Source organism: Rattus rattus, chromosome 16 (assembly GCF_011064425.1).
Source record: "Rattus rattus isolate New Zealand chromosome 16, Rrattus_CSIRO_v1, whole genome shotgun sequence".
NCBI lineage: Eukaryota > Metazoa > Chordata > Mammalia > Rodentia > Muridae > Rattus > Rattus rattus.
The window spans coordinates 19,738,570-19,758,921 of record NC_046169.1 but is presented as its reverse complement, the minus strand read 5'-3'; the positions used below and the strand labels follow the sequence as shown (position 1 = coordinate 19,758,921).

Sequence of the window (20,352 nt, the reverse complement as noted above, 5' to 3'; positions counted from 1 at the left end):
GCTGCAGGGCCCTGGGTAGCACCTATGACTCCTCTGTTACACAGCACAGTACTCTCTTCAGACATAGTCTTTGGTGCTATGGTATCAACAAGAAGGCTCGCAGGAATTACAAACAACAAAAACTAGGACAGGGATGTGGAGAGGCTTAGAACTCTGGAAACTGCTGCACTGCACTTCTGGGACGACAACATGATTCGCACTTGCATACTCATGGCGTTCTGAACAGTCTAACAGCAGCCAGGAGCAGCAAAATGTGAGCTACACACGTGAGGACCATCACTGCGTCTTTACACGCAGGACACTGGGCTGGCGGCAGGCTCTGGTGCTGGAGTGCGTTCCTGGCATGAGTAAAGGTCTGTGCTTGTACTTGTGCACACCTGTGGCCCCACCACGAAGAGGCAGAGGCAGGAGGATCTGAACTCAATGGTATCCTCGGACATGGTAAATCCAAGACCTGTCTGGGGCTAATGACACTGTCTCCAAAACAAACAAACAAACCAAAAAAAAAAAAAAAAAAAAAGAAGAAGGAATCCTCATCTGTGGTGGTGTGGCTGCAAATAGCCCCCACTGACTCTTGTATTTGAATGCTTGGTCCCCAATGGATAGAACTATTTGAGAAGGAGAAGGAAGAGGTGTGGCCTTGTTGGAGGGGGTGTCATTGGGGGTGGACTTTAAGATTTCAAAAGCCCAAGCCATTCTCAATTAGCTAGATCTCTCTCTGCCAATGCCTGTGGACCAAATGCAAATTACCAGCTACAGTTCCAACACCCTGTCTGCCTGCAGCCTCCCTGCCTTCAGTCTCCCTGCCTGCCTGCCTGCCTGCCTGCCTGCAGCCTCCCTGCCTGCCTGCCTGTGGCCTGCCGGCATGCTCCCCATGATGGTCATGGGACTCTAAACCTCTGGAACCGTGAGCCCCAAGTTTCCTTTATAAATTGCCTTGGTGCTTTTCACAGCCATAGAGAAGTAACTCAGACATTATTCATGCTGGAACGCAGGTGAAGCCAGGGAGTACTGCAAATGAAGTAACCAAGGCGAAAGGGCGAACCCCACGTGACTCTGGTCCCACGGTGGGCCTCGATGACTCAAATACAAAGTAGAATGGCTGGGAAGTGGGAGCAGAGGGGAGAGGCTGACAGAGAGGAGTAAAACTCGGGTACCTTTAACACTACCGGCAAACAGAAGCACATCAGATCTCTGATTTCCAGGCCAGCCTGGGCTACAGAGTTGAGTGTCAGGACAGCTAGGGCTACACAGAGAAACCCTGTCTCAAACAAACAAACCCCAGGGGGAAACACCCTCGGATGGCGCACAATGTGAATAGTTAAAGTCAGAGAACCCAACCCTCGGAGAACAGACATCTTTATGATACAATTTTGCCAAAGTTAATTTAGAAGCAAAAACAAAAAGACATCACACAGACCGGCATGTGACAGGGAGACACGAGAAGGCAGTCTGAGGTAAACCTAAACCACACTGACTTTCTATAGAAGTAGACGATGCGACTGCTAACACTACGCCTTCCTTTTCTATAGAAGTAGACGATGCGACTGCTAACACTACGCCTTCCTTTTCTATAGAAGTAGACGATGCGACTGCTAACACTACGCCTTTCGACTTAAACAGATTCCATTTTAAACCCCGTTTCTCATAGCAGGAACTGAAGGCAGGATGACTGAAACAGTGTTGTTCTAAAAACCTCCGTGTGACTGCACGACAAAGAGCTCGGTGTCCCTCTGCAGGGACCCACTACTCCACAGGAGAACTTGCAGACTGCGAGCTCACACCCTGCTGTGTAGGACACGGGAGAATCCTTCCCTCACTCCTAGAGGAAGACTGGCTCCTGCCAGTAAGGGCTGGCGTCTGACTGAGCCCACTCCCACCTCAGGAACCAACTTACACTCGACTCAGGTATCACCGGGTACCCACTTATACCCACTTAGGAGGAAGGCTTTGTACTGAAAACCACAGCTCCCACAGTGCCCACCACACCACATTTCCAAACACGACTGTCTGTAAAACAAGCCCCCCTCACGACTGGAGCCCGAGAAGGAGATGCAGTCACAGGCCAGCAAACTGATAGCGCCCAGGAAAAGCCTGTGCAGCGCTCTTTTCTCTGGGGTAAATGAACCTGTGAAAGTGTGGGATAGAAAGGGGGAGATGACCTAATGATTTATCCACAGCCACAGACATTCATTCACCCACAATATCGCGTCAGGGTTTCTGGAAGCTCATCCTTTCTTTCTCTTTTAAACTACCCAGAAAGGAGGGTAAATAAATGCATAAGTGATGCCCTCGTTTTACACATGCAGGGCTCCGTCAGACCCATGTGGCCCCAACTGGAATCAGAACAAAAAACCGGGATTAATTTTTTTAAATCTACTGCTGGCTTCCAGACTCACTTGTCACAAACCTGCCCTAAAGTCACCTTGATGTGCCTTTTTTTTTTTTTTTTTTTTTTTGTTCTTTTTTTCGGAGCTTGGGACCGAACCCAGGGCCTTGCTTCCTAGGTAAAAGCGCTCTACCGCTGAAACTAAATCCCCAGCCCCACCTTGATGTGCCTTAAGAAACCGGAAAGCCTTTAATCCCAGAACTCCGGGAGGCAAAGGCAGGCAGATCACTATGAGTGAGTTCCAGGCCAGCCAAGGCTACATGTTGAGACTCTGTCTCAAAAAGAAAAGGAAAGAAAAAGAAAGACATAATCAAATTTCATTTTATATATAAGAATAAGCGAGTATGAAATTCTCAAAGAATATCTTTTTTGTCGACCAACAGCCCACAGGTCTCACCCACCACGTGTGGCCTGACTTCATTGTTGGAATTACTCTGGAGGGAAGAGACATGCTGCTGACTGTGAAGGCAGGAGTCAGCCAGGCTTGGGGAGTGGGAAGACTTGTACCTCACCCGCCTGATTTTTTGTTACCCTGAGCAGTCTGCCCCTGCAGCCATTCACAGAGCCCCCTCGATTGGTGACTGTGTCTCTCCCCACCCTTTCCCAGAAGCTGTACCCAGGTGTATATTTTATAAACCAGGGGACTGAGCCAGCCGGCAACTTCTGTGCTTCCTTAAACCCTTCATTCTGAGTCCCCTGATCCATCCCAGCACCATTTGAAAAGGGAGAGAAGAACTTAAGTGAGGACTCACAAGAACAGCAAGTGATCAGACCTCCAATTCCTGGGGACAGGGAGCTCACCTAGAGGCCTGGCTCCCCAGGGTGCATGCATCTGAGGAGGGGGTTGTGGGGAAAGGAGACAGCCACCATCCACTGCAGAGAGAAACAACCCAAAGGAGGTGTCCTCCAGTGTGGGAGCCAGCAGACGCATGCGTTAAATTACACGTAAGCTAAGTTGAAAGCGGAAGGTCCAGCTCTTCCACAGGGCCGCAGTCGCGCCTGCCTTTATGCCCGGCACTTGGGAGGCAGAGGCAGGCGGACCTGAGTTTGAGGCCAGCCTGGTAACAGAACCAGTCAGACAAGCAGGGCATCGAGGACACTCAGGCAGTAAGCAAGTGTCTTCACTGCCCGTCTCCATGTTACGGGGAAGAGATCACAGATAAAGCTTCAAGGTCTGTGTCAGTGGACAGTGACACAATGACAAGAGCCCAGCGGGCTGGATATGGAGCTACCTCGGGGTGGTGACCTTGTCTCTGAGATTAGAGGATCAACCTTCATGCAAAGCAGTCTACGAACATATTTCGTGTGTGTGTGTGTGTGTGTGTGTGTGTGTGTGTGTGTCTGTGTGTGTGTGTGTGTGTTTCTGTGTATCTGCACCTGTTGTAAGAATACCTGAGCAGCTCAGAAGAGGTCGTCAGAGCCCCTAAAGATGGAGTTACTGGCAGGTGTGAGCCACCCAGTAAGGTTTTCTGCAAGAGCAGTTAGCGCTCTTAACCAGCAGCCCCCATTTCAACATTTCTGAAATTCTCAGGGTCTCCATAGCTGGACTCTAATCACTTGCACCAGAAGTGTGTAGGTGCACTAACCCCATCAGACTCACCGGCGCCCAGAAGCTAAGCTGCTTTCTTTCTGAAACATCTTTCCTTTAGATCCTGGCCCCATCATAAACATCGATGATGTCCGCTGTCTGCTGGTGGCTATGCTATCTGCATATGCTGTCAATCTTCCTAGCCCTCGCTCTTCCCTTTAACTCTGGAACTGCTGCTTTGCTATTTGGTTCTGGTTTTTGTCTTTACATTTTCTTCTACTAGTTGTTTATTTAGTGGAGGGGTACGTGGAAGTCAGGGGACGATTTGCAGAAATGTCTTCCTTCCACCGTGCAGATCCCAGAGATCTAATTCAATCACCAGGCTTGGGGGTTAAGGGCTGCCCATACCTGCTGAACCATCTTGCTGACTTAATTCTGTTTGCTCCCCTGCTTTCCTTTCCTTCCATCCGTAATTTATTTATAGATGTGTTTTACCTGCATGTAATCATGTGTGTACACGTGTACGCCTGGTGCCTGTGGAAACTGAAGACAGTGTGAAATTCCCGGAACTATAGCTACACACAGTTCTGAGCCGGGATGTGTCATGTGGGCGCTGGGAATTGAACCCAGGTTCTCTGCACGAGCAGTCAGTGCTCATAACGCTGAGCCATCTCTCCAGCCCCTCTTGGCTTACTCTTGTCTTTCAGATATTCCCTCTGCCCACCATTAATCCTTCAGAAGTTCCTTCCAGTGACAAACTCTGGTTTTGTTTGCAAAAAGTCTCTTTGTGGGGGTTTTCTTTGCAGCAGAGACTCCGTCTAATGGTTACTTCCACTCTGCACACCGAAGCCACTTCACCTCTTCTGGTGTTATCAGATGGCGCCTTCCACTGACGTCACTGAAAAGTCACAGCAGTCCCTGGAGATAACCCCATGCTAACCTCTGCACATTGCTAAGGAGTTCGTCTTTGCTTTCTATAGCTTTACTGCGTGTCTAGTGCGGATGTCCTTTCCCTCGGTGTTCGCTCCTCACAGGGCATCTCGGCTACGGGCCAGTGTGTCTGGGGCTCTCAGCTCCTCAGACCCTGCCGTCCTTCATCTCCCATAAGGACTCAGCTTCAGCCAGGAGTCGCAGTGCACACCTTTAACCACACACGCGAGAGGCAATGAGGCAGAGGCCATGTAAGTCTGAGGCCCTGCCGGTTCACGTTCACTGTACAGCAGACGTCACGTTTCCCCCTGGAGTCACCTGCCATCTTGTCACTTGTCAGTTTTACCTTTGTGATGAACTACATTTCTTCTAAGTTACCCTCCATCCACTGATCCCTTCCTTGTCACAGTTATGGTCTCTTAGCCCTAAAAGTGTGTTGCTCGTTCAGACCCGAAATAATACTTGCTGGTCTCTGTACTCAAGGACCCAGCCTTGGCGGGGCCTGCTCCTATTCCCATGCTTATGCATTTGTTTATCTAGCTGTCATCTCTATGTGCGGGCTGTCTTTTTTTTTTTGTTGTTTTTTGTTTTTTGTTTTTTGTTTTTTTTTCGGAGCTGGGGACCGAACCCAGGGCCTTGCGCTCGGTAGGCAAGCGCTCTACCGCTGAGCTAAATCCCCAACCGCGGGCTGTCTTTTTTACAGTTATTTGGAATTTGAAGCCGGAGTGAAGCAGCTTCCTCCTGGAATCACTGGAGCCGAACCAAGTCTTTGCACGACCCACAACCAAGGCTCCTCCATCACCCTCTCCCGCTTAATCTCCCCTGAAGGTGGTGGCTTGAACAGGTATGGCCGCCACAGATTCATGTGTTTGAACGTTTGGCCCATGGGGAGGGGCACTATTAGGGGTGTGGCCTTGTCGGAGGAAGAATATCACTATGTAGACGGACGGGCTTTGAGGTCACCTAGTGCTCAAACTCTGCCTCACATGGAACGGTCTCCTCTTGGCTCTCTGTGGATCAAGATGTAGAACCTTCAGCTGCTCCAGCACCACGTCTGCCTGTGCACTGCCAGGCTTCCCACCATGATGATAATGGACTGAACCTCTGAGACTGTAAGCCACCCCAGTTGAACATTTCCTAAGAGCTGCTTTAGTCATGATGTCTCTTCCCAGCAATTTAAAACACCAGCAAATTTGCTATGTTCCGATTTCTGAACCTCTTACCCCAAAACACTTTCAAAACAAGAACATGGTAGGCAATCCCCACATCTATCACTGGAATTCTAATTTCCCTTGGGTTTGTTCTGTCCTGGAGAATGGCATGAGCACTCCTCCATGCTTCCCCTTCTCCACATGTCTCTAGGCGTCTCTCTACGGTAACGATTTCTTAATTTCTGGTTTTGGGGGTTTTATTTTTTGAGGTTTTTTTTTTTTTGGTGTTTTTAGATTTTTTTTTTTTATTTAAAGTTTATTTCATGTATATGAACACACTATAGCTGTCTTCAGACACACCAGAAGAGGACATCGGATCCCATCACAGATGGTTGTGAGCCACCATGTGGTTGCTGGGAATTGAACTCAGGACCTCTGGAAGAGCAGTCGGTGCTCTTAACAACTGAGCCATCTCTCCAGCCTTCTTAGTTAAAAAAACAAATGGACTTCATAACTTCAGAGCAGTCCCAGTTGTGAAGTTTCAGTAAGAATGTCTAACCCACTCTGCCTCAGATTCTTCGCGTATGTACCTCGCATTCTCTTTTGTTTTTGAGACAGGCTCTCTTTATGTAGTCCAGGCTATCCTGGAACTAGCTCTGCAGACCAGGCTAGCCTCGAACTCAGAGACCCACCTGCCTCAGCCTCCCGAGTGCTGGGATAAAAGGCGTGCACCACTACAGCCAGCTAGATTTATTATTTTACATTTGCCTGCTTGTAAGCCTGAGGAGAAAAGGGTATCAGATACTCTGGAACTGGAACTCTAGACATTTTGTTAGCTGAAACGTGGGTCTTCTAGAAGAACAAGTGCTCTTAACCACTGAGCCTCACTGTATATATATTTACTGACCAGATAACAGTATGAATTATTAGACTTTAGATTGTAAGGTTACAAATTCCCAACTCAAGTACATAAGCAATTTTATTAGTTAATATCTCAAGTTTGCATGAACTCCACGTACAGCTAGGTTCAAGAACACAAAACATGAGGGGTTGGGGATTTAGCTCAGTGGTAGAGCGCTTGCCTAGGAAGCGCAAGGCCCTGGGTTCGGTCCCCAGCTCCGGAAAAAAAAAAAAAAAGAACACAAAACATGCACGCCTTTGATTTCAGCACTCCGGAGGCAGAGGCAGAGGCACGTGGATCTCTGTGAATTCGAAGCCAGCTTGGTCTTGGATATAACTTTGGAACAGTGAGTTCCAGGGTTACACAGAGAAACCCTGTTTTGAAAAACCATTAACACACACACACACACACACACACACACACACACACACACACACACACACACCCTTATTCCCATCCAAAGCATATACAACAGCCTCAGGTACAAGCTTGCCAATGTTTCTACTGTGACCCTAAGGCAAAGACAACCCATTATTCAGGAGCCTAGCCTGGGCCAACTTCGGTGTTTAGCCACAATAGGATCACCCAGGACAAGCTGTGATCAGCAGCAGTCCACTGCAAACTGGACAGTTCTCACAAGGCAAAGCCAGCAGTGTTCTCAAGAGAAGGAGATAGAACGGCAGGCCAGGCTGAAGAGGAGGACGACTCCCTCCTCCTCCTCCCCCTCCTCCTCCTCCTCCTTCTTCTCCTCCTCCTCCTCCCTGGGGCAGTGCCAAACCCTAGAGATCCTGGTTTGTTCCTGTTCACACACCTAGGACAAAGTTTCATTGTAAACTAGGCTCAGAGAGACGGACAGCAATCATCACAAGGTACTGTGATGACAGCCAAGTGGGATGCTCTCTGTGTACTCACTCACCCTTAGGTCATGGAAATGAAGACTGGCCTCGGGTGGTGGCAGTGTTGCTCTGACAAACTTCCCCAACCGTGCACAAAGCATAGCCAATGTCTGCCACATCCGTGGCAGCTTTCAGGTTCTGTGGTCCCAACCTGCTGCAGAACCTGTGCAGCCAGCCCTTGCTGGGGTGACAGACACCTGGCCTGGCTACCACCGTGACACACCAGGCCCAGGGTACGCCCTCCACCCACAGCTCAGTGCCTTCTCCATCTGCACCGGGCACCTGTCCCACATGGTGGCCATGACATAGTGTTCTTTAGAGCCACAAACACGGTGTGGATTTCCACCTCCTCCTTCACCGCCAGATGACAGATCTGCTCTTACTGCAGTCAGACTTTCAGTTTGAGTCAATTAAAAACTTTCACCTTCTCACAGAGGCCCCTCGAAGCTGCCCTGGCAGCCAGGGCAGAACTCTTGAACTGTGTGGCCATTACTAAGGCACACAGAAGTTATATGATACCAAGTGGGGAACCGGGGGAGAGGCCAGGGCAGCTAAGCAAGCGCTGGATACAGAGAGGGTCCCCACCCAGCCTACTGAGCTCACATCCTGCTATCTCAGGCCAAGCATCCTGGAAACCACCTAGGGCTTGTTCCCGGCTCCTCCTAGGCAGCGAACTCAGGTTACACTAGGCTACAGCAGGGTGAGGAGGGACACCTGCCGCAGTGTCCCGCCCGCCCGACCCGCCGTCTGCACCTGCCTTCCCATTTCTTCTCAGTGCTTTACTTCCCCGCTATTGTCAACTCTGCATTGAGAGTCTCAGTGTGTTGTTACTGTCTCTCAGCCCCAGATGGCCACTGCCTAGCACATGAAGTGCCTTCTCTCTTCTCTGAAAACAGACACCAGGCATGTCTCAAAGCTGCTTCTGTGTCTGTTGGAGATCAGTAGCAGGGGTCGGGTTCCTCCATTTTCTGAGAGTTCTGCTCTGCTGCACCTCAAAACCAGCCACTGCTCAGTCCCGGGTCATTTTCCCGACTACAGTTTCGCTTCAATTTATTGATCCTTGGTGTTGAGATGATGGCACGGAGAAGGAAAAGAGAAGGTTTTTAGTGAGCCAAGGGAGAGAGCTGTTAAAGGCTTCCACACGCTGGCATCATCCTAACAAAAACAGCGTGGAGAGTCAGCTCAAGGCTTAACTAACACTAAGCACTGAGACCCATGGCGGTACACGTGTAAATCCCAGCACTCGGGAAGCAGAGGCAGGCGGATCTCTGAATTGGAGGCCAGTCTGGTCTACAGACTGAGTTCCAGAACAGCCAGGGTTAAGTCACTAAAACTCACAACAAAATTAAAAGGCTAAAAGAAATAACAACGAAAATCTTGCATAACTTCATCCACCACTGAATTCTAAGGAAAAACTGAAACTGGATCTTTAACTTCAAGAGACTTTTAATTTTTATAAAAGATATTTCAAAATGGTTAGTATTCAAGGTTAAAATTCCACCTTCTAAAGTGCCATCCCCCTTGTTCTAACAGGATGCGTACAGGCAAGTTCAGCTACGCTGCAGTGAGCTCTGCTCTCCCGTGGTGAAATGCAAGACCCTGGCAACGCGTGGCTGCCAAGCCTGCCTTCCTCCCGGGAACTGGGAGGGTGTGTGGTAGACATCCAGTGTTCTGCCTACAGTTACCAGCACTGGCCCAAAGGCACCTGCTCACCACAGCTCCAATGCCAACCAACACTTACCGAACAGTTTAGAGACAAACTCCATTCAACCCATGTTCACTTAGTAATTATTAAAAATGTGGGGTTAGGGATTTAGCTCAGTGGTAGAGCGCTTGCCTAGGAAGCGCAAGGCCCTGGGTTCGGTCCCCAGCTCCGAAAAAAAGAACCAAAAAAAAAAATGTGGTTTTGACCTTACATTTTTAGGTGTGTTTAAAGTAGTTTATTGATGTTGCTGGTTTATCTTGGATTCTTGATGTTTATTATAAAAGGCTGAGATTTGCCTCATACAATTAGTAAACCCACTTTGCCTTGCAAACCTAAGAACAGCGGGAGGGGTCTGGTGTGGCTCGGATATGATGTGGCTCGATGGCGGGAGGGTATCGGGTGGCTTGGTGGCACAGCACGTAGGAAAAGCAGAGCGTTTGGTTAAACTACAGTCTTGGACAATCGTGCTACCTGTACATGCTTTGCAGGGCTTGGAGTCACCGGGAAGCCAAGCCTAAAAGGCAGGTAGGTGCTCTGCCACCAAGCTGTACCCCAGCCCAGAACTCTTCTAAGAGGGACCTGGGTCCACCCAACGAACCAGACACCCTCAGTTTCCCTTTCAGACTCTCTATACACTCTGTAAAAACCTCTTAAAACCTCTTACCATTCTAAACATTTCTCCTAATTTCACTATCTACATTATTTATAGTCTCAAAAAAACGTTTTCAAGGATTTATGACAACACTATAATATTTAAATCTATGTACTGATCTCTTCTAATCCCCTCAAAAATTTGAGCCTTTTTTTATAATGCAGAGTCTTAATAGCAAAGAAAGGAAAAAGGCCAAAACTTTTTTGTCCCCAAGTACTATCCCTTCACCAAGAGAAACAAGAGACCCTCTGCCTTAACCAAATGAGGGCATCGGCTGCAGCCAAGGAGACACGACTCCTCACAGCTCAGTGAGAGCACACCGCTAAGTCCGCACTCAACATTTCCCCTGGGTCAAACCATGAGCAAGGAATGGACAAATCCAAGGTGACAGCATCCTGTAAAGTGACTCCAGTGTTCTTCTAAAGCCAAGGGTTGGACATGTAGGCTAGTCAACAGAAAGCTTGCTAATGTAAGAGACGTCTGATCCCCCCCACCCCACAAACTGAGTGTCCATGTCTGTAATACCAGCTCTTGGGAGGTGGAGGCAGAGGACCAGAAATTCGTCAACTATGTGTCAAGTTCCATCCAAAGAGTACAGAATCCAGAATCCAGAATGCGGGAAGGCAGTGTGGAATTTGTGGGTGCTAAAACAGGAGGTGGCAGTGAGTCGAGAGCAGCTACAACGTGACTTCTGGCCCAGACTACAGTGAGAACCTGTCTTAAAAATAAAACTCTCAAGAATGGCTCAGAAATCCAGGGCCCCGCGTGCCCACTCCAGCCCTGAAGACGCTGCAGGCCTGGGATGAGCTCTGCTGCTTAAACACAGACCCCCCTTTTAAAAACCAGAGTGAGTGCAGCACAAGATCCAGACAAAAACCTCATTTGACAGCCAGGGCTGGCCTGGAACTCACTATGTAGACCAAAACTGACCTTGGACTCAGAGATCTATCTGACCTGCCCTGGTTTCAGAAGTGCTGGGATAAGATTATAGATAGGCACCACTACACCGAGCAGGTCCCACCGTAATGAAAGGTAAAATTATATGAACACCAAAAATTGTTTACAATATACTCGTGATTTGTTATCAGTAAGTGTTTGTACACTATTTAAATCTACTCATGAGGCTCTAAGGGCTCAAAGAGAAGACCCCATCATACACACACACACACACACACACACACACACACACACACACACACACACACACACACACACACACACACACACCCTGCCCACAAAGCCAGCGGTCAATCTTCCGGGACATTCTGAAAGTGCCCACTTTGTTTTGTGAGGCTGAATGTCACTGGCCTGGAACTTGCAGGTTAGGACGGCTGGTTGGGGAGCCTCAGGAATCCCCCTGTCCCCACTTCCCAGCCCTGGGATTATAAACTCCCACCTGCAAATCTCTTAAATATGCACTCCATGATCTACATCAGGCCCTATGCCTGCATTGACAAGCACTTCACCATCTCCCCAACTCCACAGCCCAGAATTTTGAACAGGAGCCTGCTCTGCCAGCACACCTAGACTGTGTCCCTTGCCCTTACTCCAAATACTAAAGTCATCTACATCTGAAGACCCTCTCCAGGTGATCCGTCTGTACCCTAGAGAATAGCAAGCACTAGCCTCCATTCCTATCGACCCTTACCCACAAGGCTGTTAGGAGAATGTGGCTAAGTACCTTGTACTTAAATAAGTGCTTTAGACAAAAGACCCTCTCACTAGACTAAACAGGTCTAGAGGTAACAACAGATACTTAAAGTACATATATGTGTGTCTTTATTTACATACTACAAACAAACTCCAAACATAAACCTAATAAATTAAAAGTGGCTCAGTTCCCAGCCAGCTGCTTCCATTACCACTGCACTAAATAAAAGAACCTATTTTCTGAAGAAGCAGAAAAACGAACTAGGCCAGCACCAAAATGACAGCATGCTCTGATGTGCCTGAGGATTGGCTCGCTGCATTCCAAATGCCTAGTTTCTAAAAACATTACAAGCCAGGGACTTGTTTTGCCTACGATCCAGAGAAGTGGCTCAGTGGCAGAGCCTAGCACACAGCCCTAGGCGCCATCCCCAGCGCCACAAAAAAATAAAATAAAATGTAGGGGCTGCACTTAAGTGCACTTTCTGCTCTTCCAGAGGACCAGAGTTTGGGTCCCAGCACCCGTGTATTTTGGAACGCTGTCATCATGTACTCGTTTTTAAAGTGTTGTGATCTTCCTACTGAGCTGATCTTTGATCACAATGTGCCTCTTCTTATAGCTAAACAACACAGCTTTTTCCAAAGTCTTCCTTTGTGGGTTTCAGCTTCTCTGTGACTAGTGTGCATGGTGGTATGTTTCTTCCCATTTCTTTTGCTTTTTGAATATACTTTAGTTTTTATGCTTAGCACGTATCTTACAGGGTTTCTTTTTGGTTTGGTGTTTTTGAGAGAGGGTTTGGTTTCTCTGTGTAGCTTGTCTGTCCTGGAACTCTCTCTGCAGACCAGGCTGGCCTTGAATCAGAGATCTGCCTGCCTCTGGCTCCCACCCAGCTCTTACACAGCTTCTTAAGGGACATAGCTGAGTTTCTCCTCTTTTAAGGTTTTTACTTACGAGCAAATGTGTCCGTGTGTGTGCATGCACCAATGTGTTCGTGTGTGTGCATGCACCTCGGAGCCTGAGGAGGCCAGAAGAGGGTATCAGACACCCCAGAGCCAGAGGTAAGGATGTGAGCCCAACACGGGTGCTGGGAACAGAAACGGATCCTCTGGAAAAACAGCAAACGCTCGCAACTGCTAAGCCATCTCTCCAGCCCTACACTGGCCTTCAGTGTTTAGCCACCGCTAAAACTTCTTTGCTGTGAACACACTCTGCTAAATGCATACGTTAGTCAATATGGAGGCTACAGCGATCCCTTAGTCACGGCATCCTTCTGACCATGTGGTGAATGTGTCACTGTGTGCAGGCCAGGGATCTGCTGTAGTTCCTCCCGTTTCTGGGACAGTCTCTCACTGAATCTGGAATTCATGGACATAGCAAGCGGGGGAATGCAGCCAGCCTCAGGGATGCTGCTGTCCCCACTGATCTCAGACTGGTGCTGCTGCAGCTGACTTTCCTACGTAGGTGCTGAAGAGCAACCGACTTTAGGCCTGACAAGCACCTTAACAGCTGAGCCAGCCCCGTTCTCTGTGAATATCACTTCTAAGAGTGTAGTTGAATCTAACCTCGTTTTCCAAGTCTGTACGAACAGTCTACAGGTAAGTTTTCAAGTAAGGAAAATGGCAACAACAAAAGACAGAAACGGTAAATTTTGGGGTGAGGAGTTGGTACTGATACTCAGTGGGCGAGCCAGAGGCCTCACATGTGTGAGGACCCTGATCAACACTTCAGAAAACAGCTGCCTGGGGCTTCTTCACAAAGGAGCAAAAACATGCTTACCCAGTACTTCTACTAGAGGAAGAGATCTGCCCAGATCCATGTAAATCCCCCCCACACACAAAAAAAAAAAACATTTCAACAAATATCGGATACTTGTAGCACATGCCTTTAATCCCAGCACTCAGGAGACAGAGGCAGGCAGATTTCTGAGTTCAAAGTCTACAGATGGGAGGCCAGGGCAGCCAGGGCTACAGAGAAACCCTGGGGAGGCCAGGGAATGTGGGAAGTTAAGGCTTGGCCTCCATAACAGCTTATGTTGCCATTCTCCTTAGTCAAAAACTGTAAATGAAATAATGGAATTCGAAGTGTTACAAAGTGACATATGAATAATGGAACTGTAAGTGTTACAAATTAACATTTGGAGTACAGCACCATAGAAGAGTCCTCACTTAGCATGTCCAGATCCTAGGCACTGCAAAAACAAAGTCTTAATACTGAGACCCTGTATTCACTCCAGCCTTTCACTGGGTCTCTACATGAGCGCAAGGCCAGCCTCCAGCCAGCCAAGGCTACACAGTGAGATGCTGTCTGCAAGAAGAGCTCCAGCTTACTACTCCCACTGGTGGGGGGCTGGGGCAAGGCTCGCAGTCGAGTTCTTGGAATGGGCTGAGACACTCCTTCAATCCCTAGTACCAAAACCATGAAGAAGTTTTGGCTCTCGAAGAAACCAAAGCTTTAAAAGGCCTAAATATGGGGGTTGGGGATTTAGCTCAGCGGTAGAGCACTTGCCTAGCAAGCGCAAGGCCCTGGGTTCGGTCCCCAGCTCAAAAACAAACAAACAAACAAAAAAAAGGCCTAAATAATGGGAGGCAGCTCTGTGGTCAAGTGCTGCCCTGGGACAGACACTCTAGCACTATCTACATTTCCTGTACGTACGTGGGCCCTCGGCCAAGTGCTCCATGACTAGCCATTCCATTCTGGTTTGGTTTTGAGACAAGGTCTCACTATGTAGCCTTAGCTTGCCTGAAACTTCGGCAGACCAGGCTGGCCTCCTGACCTACATGCTGGGGTTGAAAGGGTGAGCTGCCACACCCAGCCTACATTGTTTTTAGCTGGGTCACAGCCAAGGAAACCCTCCAAGCCCTCCAAGGATCTATGTCATATATACACTCACTTTCTCACTGGCCCAAGTGGTAAAAAGCAGGTAAGTTGTGCAGAAACAGGCAAGAGCTGCAGGAACAAAGCAATCGCCGGCAGAGTTGCACTGGTCAATGTCCACGGATGGGAGGAGAAACCTCAAAGGGCAGAGGAGCAACCTGGAGAGCAAGAAGCTGTCAGGATGGCCTCTGTCTGTCACAACAGGGCAAGTGTCACGCTGTGGCCTATAACCCCATCCCTACACTCCATAGGGGAGTGTGAGGGCTTCTCCCAGAACGCCTGGGAGAAGATACGCTGTAATGAATGTCTTATGAGAATTGCCTGGGTGGGGTCTGTGCCCCAGCACTGTAACCGAAGGGAGGAAGGAGAAAGAAATGGAGGGGAAACTGTGCCCCAACTGAAATAATGCATCTAAGTGGAAAAACGGTCAGCGTCACTTATATTTTAAAATTAGTTTGGCACTTGACCCACAACCACTTTTCAAACTGGAGGTGAGTGCAATTACGACTTACTGTTTAGGAGGTTCCCAACCAGTCTACCAATTTCATCTAGAATAAACACTCCTACTTATTTTGGTTTGGATCCTGTGTTTTAGACAAGTCATCGTAGTAGTATATCATCTAAGCACTCAGAACACTGAGGCAGGAGGACTACGACTTACAGGCCTGCCTGGGCTACACACAATTAGAGACATAGTCAAGCCCTAACCAATCCAGACCGGCAGAACCGAGGGGTCTGGAATGATGTCATCAATCACTACAGAAGCAGAGGTGGGAGGCAGAACCAGTGGCTGCCAGATGAAGTCATGAGGCCTCATGGTCCCTGCCACAGAGAGTGCATACCTGACTTCTCTAGAGTTGGTCTCGTCCACAAATGGAGTTTTCTGAAGTGTTTAAGGAGCACACCTGCCACTGAAAACACTCAAACACAGCTGCCATGGCACTCCACTGAGGACACCTGGCAGAGGGCCTGGAGACGGGAGAAGGACCTACCCAGAGTCTACCACCTCAACAGAAGGAACGAAGGCACAACCTAACTCCCTCCCCAGAGGTTCATCATCCCTCAACTCTTCAAGCAATTGAGACAGGGGAATTACCAAGTTCAAAGAGGCCAACCTGGGCAACTTAGTGAAACTATTTCAAAAAGCAAAGGGGGCAGGGAGGTGAAGGGCGGAAGCTCACTGAATGGTGGGGTGCCTGCCTAGCGTGCTCAGGGAGCTGGGAGCTTTGCTCAGTAGTACACTGCTTATCTAACATGCACTAGGCCCTGGGTTGCCCCCAAAATGATATGGATTTTAGCATACCCCTGCCTTAAGGATGACCCAAGGCTAACAAGCAATTAGAAGGGGATGGGGGTTTCCAGATTTCAACAGTAAAAACAGAAACAACCCGTGACCCCATAACATAAAAGAAAGGCCTTACAGAAATGACTGTGGACAGAAAGTTTTCTATGCCTCCAGGGTGTGTGAGGCAAGATTCTAAGGAAGCAGGCAACAAGGAGCCCGAGGCAACAAACTCAAAAAAAAACAAAAGCCCTGCTCTAGGAAATACCAACCACCCCACACCCCAAACCCGATGCTTATAGGTACCATACCCACACCCCCTTATTTACCCTGTACCCCCTTATTTACAAACTAGCTCTGCCCCAGAAACCAGGCAGGCTGGGCCAGCCATCCAGCACAGCAGCCAAAAAGATACCCAGCCTTGCACCTCATCTCCTATTTCCCAAATCGGCCGGCCTTCCACCAGCACCATCTCAGATCTGCACTCTCAGCAGCCGAGGAGCACAAAGCCATAAGGCAGGGAGGAGGATGTATACAAGGAGCTGTGAGGTGGGGAGCAGGGAGAAAATGTACTAAGGCAAAATTTGTGAGCCAGACCTGTGATCCCAGCACTTAGAAGGATGCAGACCGGGATGATCAGAAGCCCAAGGCAAGCCTCGACTACAAAGCGAGTTCCATGCCAACCTGAGGTACAAAGTATCCTACTTAAATGTTTTATTTTTTTAATTAAGCAAAACTTGGGCCAGACTTCGTTGCACTGACCTTTAATCCCAGCACCTGCGAGGCAGAAGCAGGGAGAGCTCTGTGCATTCCAGATCAGCCTGCTCTACCTAATGAGTTCCAGCGCGCCAGGGGAGACATACTGAGATTTCCCGCACCCCCAAAAAAGGCAAAACTTGACAAAAGAAAGTGGAGGTGCAGGAGCAAACTTTTTTCTTCCCATTCCTTCTCTTAACTCCGACGTCTGGGTGCTTGCCCGAGCCAGACTGATTATTTTCATAGCCTCAAGGCTAAAGTCTTCCTTCCGGTCATTGTGTTTATTTCCATCTCCTCCCCCCCCACCACCAACCCCCAAAAAAGTCCTGTCCCCACAGGACCTGCAAGCCAACAGCTCCGGACAAAGCCCACGGCTGGGCTCCACCTGGGAGCAGGGCGGAGCGCCGGACCGCCAGGGCGGGCACAGGCTTCGGAGCCTGGTAGCTCCCGCCCCCCTGCCAGGGCCCCCGCCGCAGTTACCAGGCACCGATGCCCCGCCCCCATTGTGCCCGCCGGCCAATCGCGTGCGGCCTGCTGCCCTAAGCTCCGCAAGCCCCAGACACACACATAACACACAAACGCGCACACACACCGAACCCGAGCGCGACCCCACGGGGCTCAGGAGGGGCCGTGGCACCGCGCGCGCGCGCCCCCGGCCAGCCGACTCAGCCAATCAGGAGCGAGGGAGAAGGGCTGCGCGGCCCCGCCAGGGTTCGCTCACTCGTCCGCTCGTTCACGCGCGGGGGCTGCTCGCGCGAGACCATCCTTCTCAAACACCCCCCGCAACCCGGTCCCCGGGACCACCGTACACGCTTCTGTATACAATGTACGCACGCGCAAAACGCCGCGAGCCCTCCCCCACGCACCACGGGTGTGCGCGTGCAACTGTCGTCTCCCCCCACCACCAGCCGCCCCATCCCCCCAAAGCCGCGTCGCGTCCGCTGCCAAGGCCCCCAAGTAGAGTGGACTTTGGGGGGGTCACAGCGCGTCCGCTTCCTCACCCCGAAGTTGTCCCCTTGCCACTCGCAGCGCGCCGAGACCCCAACTCTCACACCCGAGTCTGTGCACACGGTCCCGACCGGGGCAGAGTGTCGAATAAAGACGCCCCTGTTCGCCATGGCACCCCGAGGCTGAGGGGACGACGGAGGGGACACTCCAGGGAAGGGGACAATCTAAGGCAACGGGGACTCACCCGAAGTGCAGCCGGGGAGGGTCGGGGAGGGGGAGATGCGGACAGCAAGCGGGTATAGGCCGGAGGGGCCTCGGCGAGCTGGTGAACAGGGTGGAGGTGAGAGGGCGAGGGGGGCTCGTGCGTCTCGGCCGTGCTCCTGTCACCGCCGCATGGCCGCCCCCGGCGGGGCCTCGCTCCTCGCTGGGTCGCCAGACGCGGGGGGAAACAGAGGGACGAAGCCCAGGGGTAACCGCGGCAGGCGGGCGGCGAGCGCGTGCAGGGAAGCGGGGGGGGGCCGCCGGTGCCCCCTTTTCTCTGCTCTCCCAGCTTCTCTCTCACCCTCCTCCTCCTCCTCCTTTTTTTTTTCCCCCTTTTTTTTTTTTTTGCTTTTTTTTTTTTTTTTTGTTCCTCGAAGGTGCCGCTGCGCGTGCGCACAGGCAGCACCGCCCACCGGGAATTGTAGTTCTAAACCCGCGCTCACCTACGCAATGAGTGGGTACCCCGAACTATAACTCCCAGATAGCCTTGCGGGATGAACCCAGATTCTCTCCCCACCGCCCCCCTCTAGGCCGAGCCGAAGCGCCGCGGCGCCCGGCCCTCTCCGGCTTGGACTGTCAATGGAGGCGCGCGGGTGGTGGGAGCGAGAACATGGCTGCACCTGGGGCCTGCACGGCCGCCCGGATGGGGGAGGGGAGTGGGGTGAGACCTAAAACTTAGTGCCCTCTCCACCTTCCTTCTCCAGCAGGCCACAGCCTCCACTTAAATAACTCTTTGCTAACCATCATCCCTTGCAAATTGCAAAGTTGGGAACATTGCAAAGGCCAGGGGAGCCCCGGGGATAGCCTGTCCCCTGTTTGCAGAGGGAAGTCCCCCAGCTCCGGGACACAAAGAACTCAATGTTTTCAAAGCTGGCTTTAGAAGCAACCAGAGTGGACTTGCCCAAACTTGGGACAGGCAACGGATGGGAGGGGGCGGGGAACTCGTGATTTCCATTTCTTCTCTCTCGAGTCTTTACACACCTCTACATTTAGAAGGAAAATTGGAGAAATCCTGATTGTTAACACAACTACAAAGAAAGTTCACATTTAAAGCCCCTCCTCCGTCCATTGTATTTATTTTTCTCAACTAATAAGATCCACGACTTTCGAGAGTATCGACTAACTGTTCATCTAAGTTAATGCAAAAGCTAAAAAAGCCGGTGTCTGAAGAACTTAGATGTTAATGCAAAGCACTAAATTGAGTGAGTTTGTGGTGTTTGTTTTTTCCCTTTTTTTTTCCTGCCCACCCCCTCTGTCCGCCGAATGTTCGGGCGCCCTCCCCCCCACCCGTTGCTTCTCGGTAGGTGGCGGCCACAAGGCTTTTTCCAGCCTCCCAGCCTCTTTGTCGCTTGCTGGAAAACTTTCCGTGCAAGCCACTCTTTTGATGTAGTTCCAAAACCCTGCCTTTGAATTCGGGTTCAAGGATTGGCGTTCCCTGGTCGACTTTCTTGTATGAAACCGCACCCACAAAGCCTCATCTAGAATCTCCATGTTGGATTTCTTTGCACTCCACGGAGTTTTTAAGGATCCCTGGGAAGCAATCTGATTACAGAAGCCGCCTACTTTTTTTTTTTTTTTTTACGATTTTTCCCCTAACAATATTTACACCCTTCGTTTCCTTGCCTAATCCGATTGTGACGCAACTTTGTCGACTCTGTCCAGAGCTATTCATTAAGTTGTCAAAAGAACAACTTTCTCTTTGCACTCCGATTTCACTGATCTTTGGAATATTTCACCAATTTCCATAAACCCGAAACAGGAGTCCCCATCCTTTGCATCAGGGGCTATGTTCTAAGATGCGTGCCTGAAATTAAATCAGTCCGTACTATTTTTCCTATATATGCTTAGGACAAAAATTCTGGAGGGTCTTCCGGATGCACACCTGCAAACCTGCTTAGGATACAAGCTGGAAAACAAACTGTCCGAGTAGGGAATTCATGTCAGTCGGATGATAAGACCATGTGTCTCAAAACAACAAATAAAGAAAACATTACAAAGGGTTTTTTAAATAGATACAGAAGATTAAAAATAAGTAATACAGTGATACTAAAATAATATTCAAGGCCAGGATGTAGCTTAGCTGGTAGAGTGTTTGCCAACATGCACAGACCCCTACCTTCAGCACTACATACATACATACATACATACATACATACATACATGCATACATGCATACATGGTTCATGTACTACATAAAACATAAAGGGTACCATATATCTGTAATCCCAGCCCGTGGGAACTTGCAAGAAGTCAAGTTCATCATTGTCCCCTGCTAGACAGAGGCTACATGAGACCTTATATTCTTTTTTTTTTTAAGATTTTATTTATTTATTTATTGAATATAAGTACACTGTTGCTGTCTTCAGACACACCAGAAGAGAGCATCAGATCTCATTACAGATGGTTGTCAGCCACCATGTGATTGCTGGGA

General features: G+C 49.7%; 1 protein-coding gene across 1 annotated transcript in view; it reads right to left on the bottom strand.

Moving 5' to 3' along the window:
* Gtf2i (general transcription factor IIi) overlaps positions 1-18,262 on the bottom strand; it is a 72,120-nt gene extending 53,858 nt beyond the window's left edge. The window contains exon 1 of the mRNA XM_032886275.1: positions 17,905-18,262. The gene's annotated coding sequence lies outside the window, so the exon portion shown is untranslated. The remainder of the gene's footprint in view (positions 1-17,904) is intronic.
* Between the last annotated feature and the right edge of the window lie 2,090 nt (positions 18,263-20,352).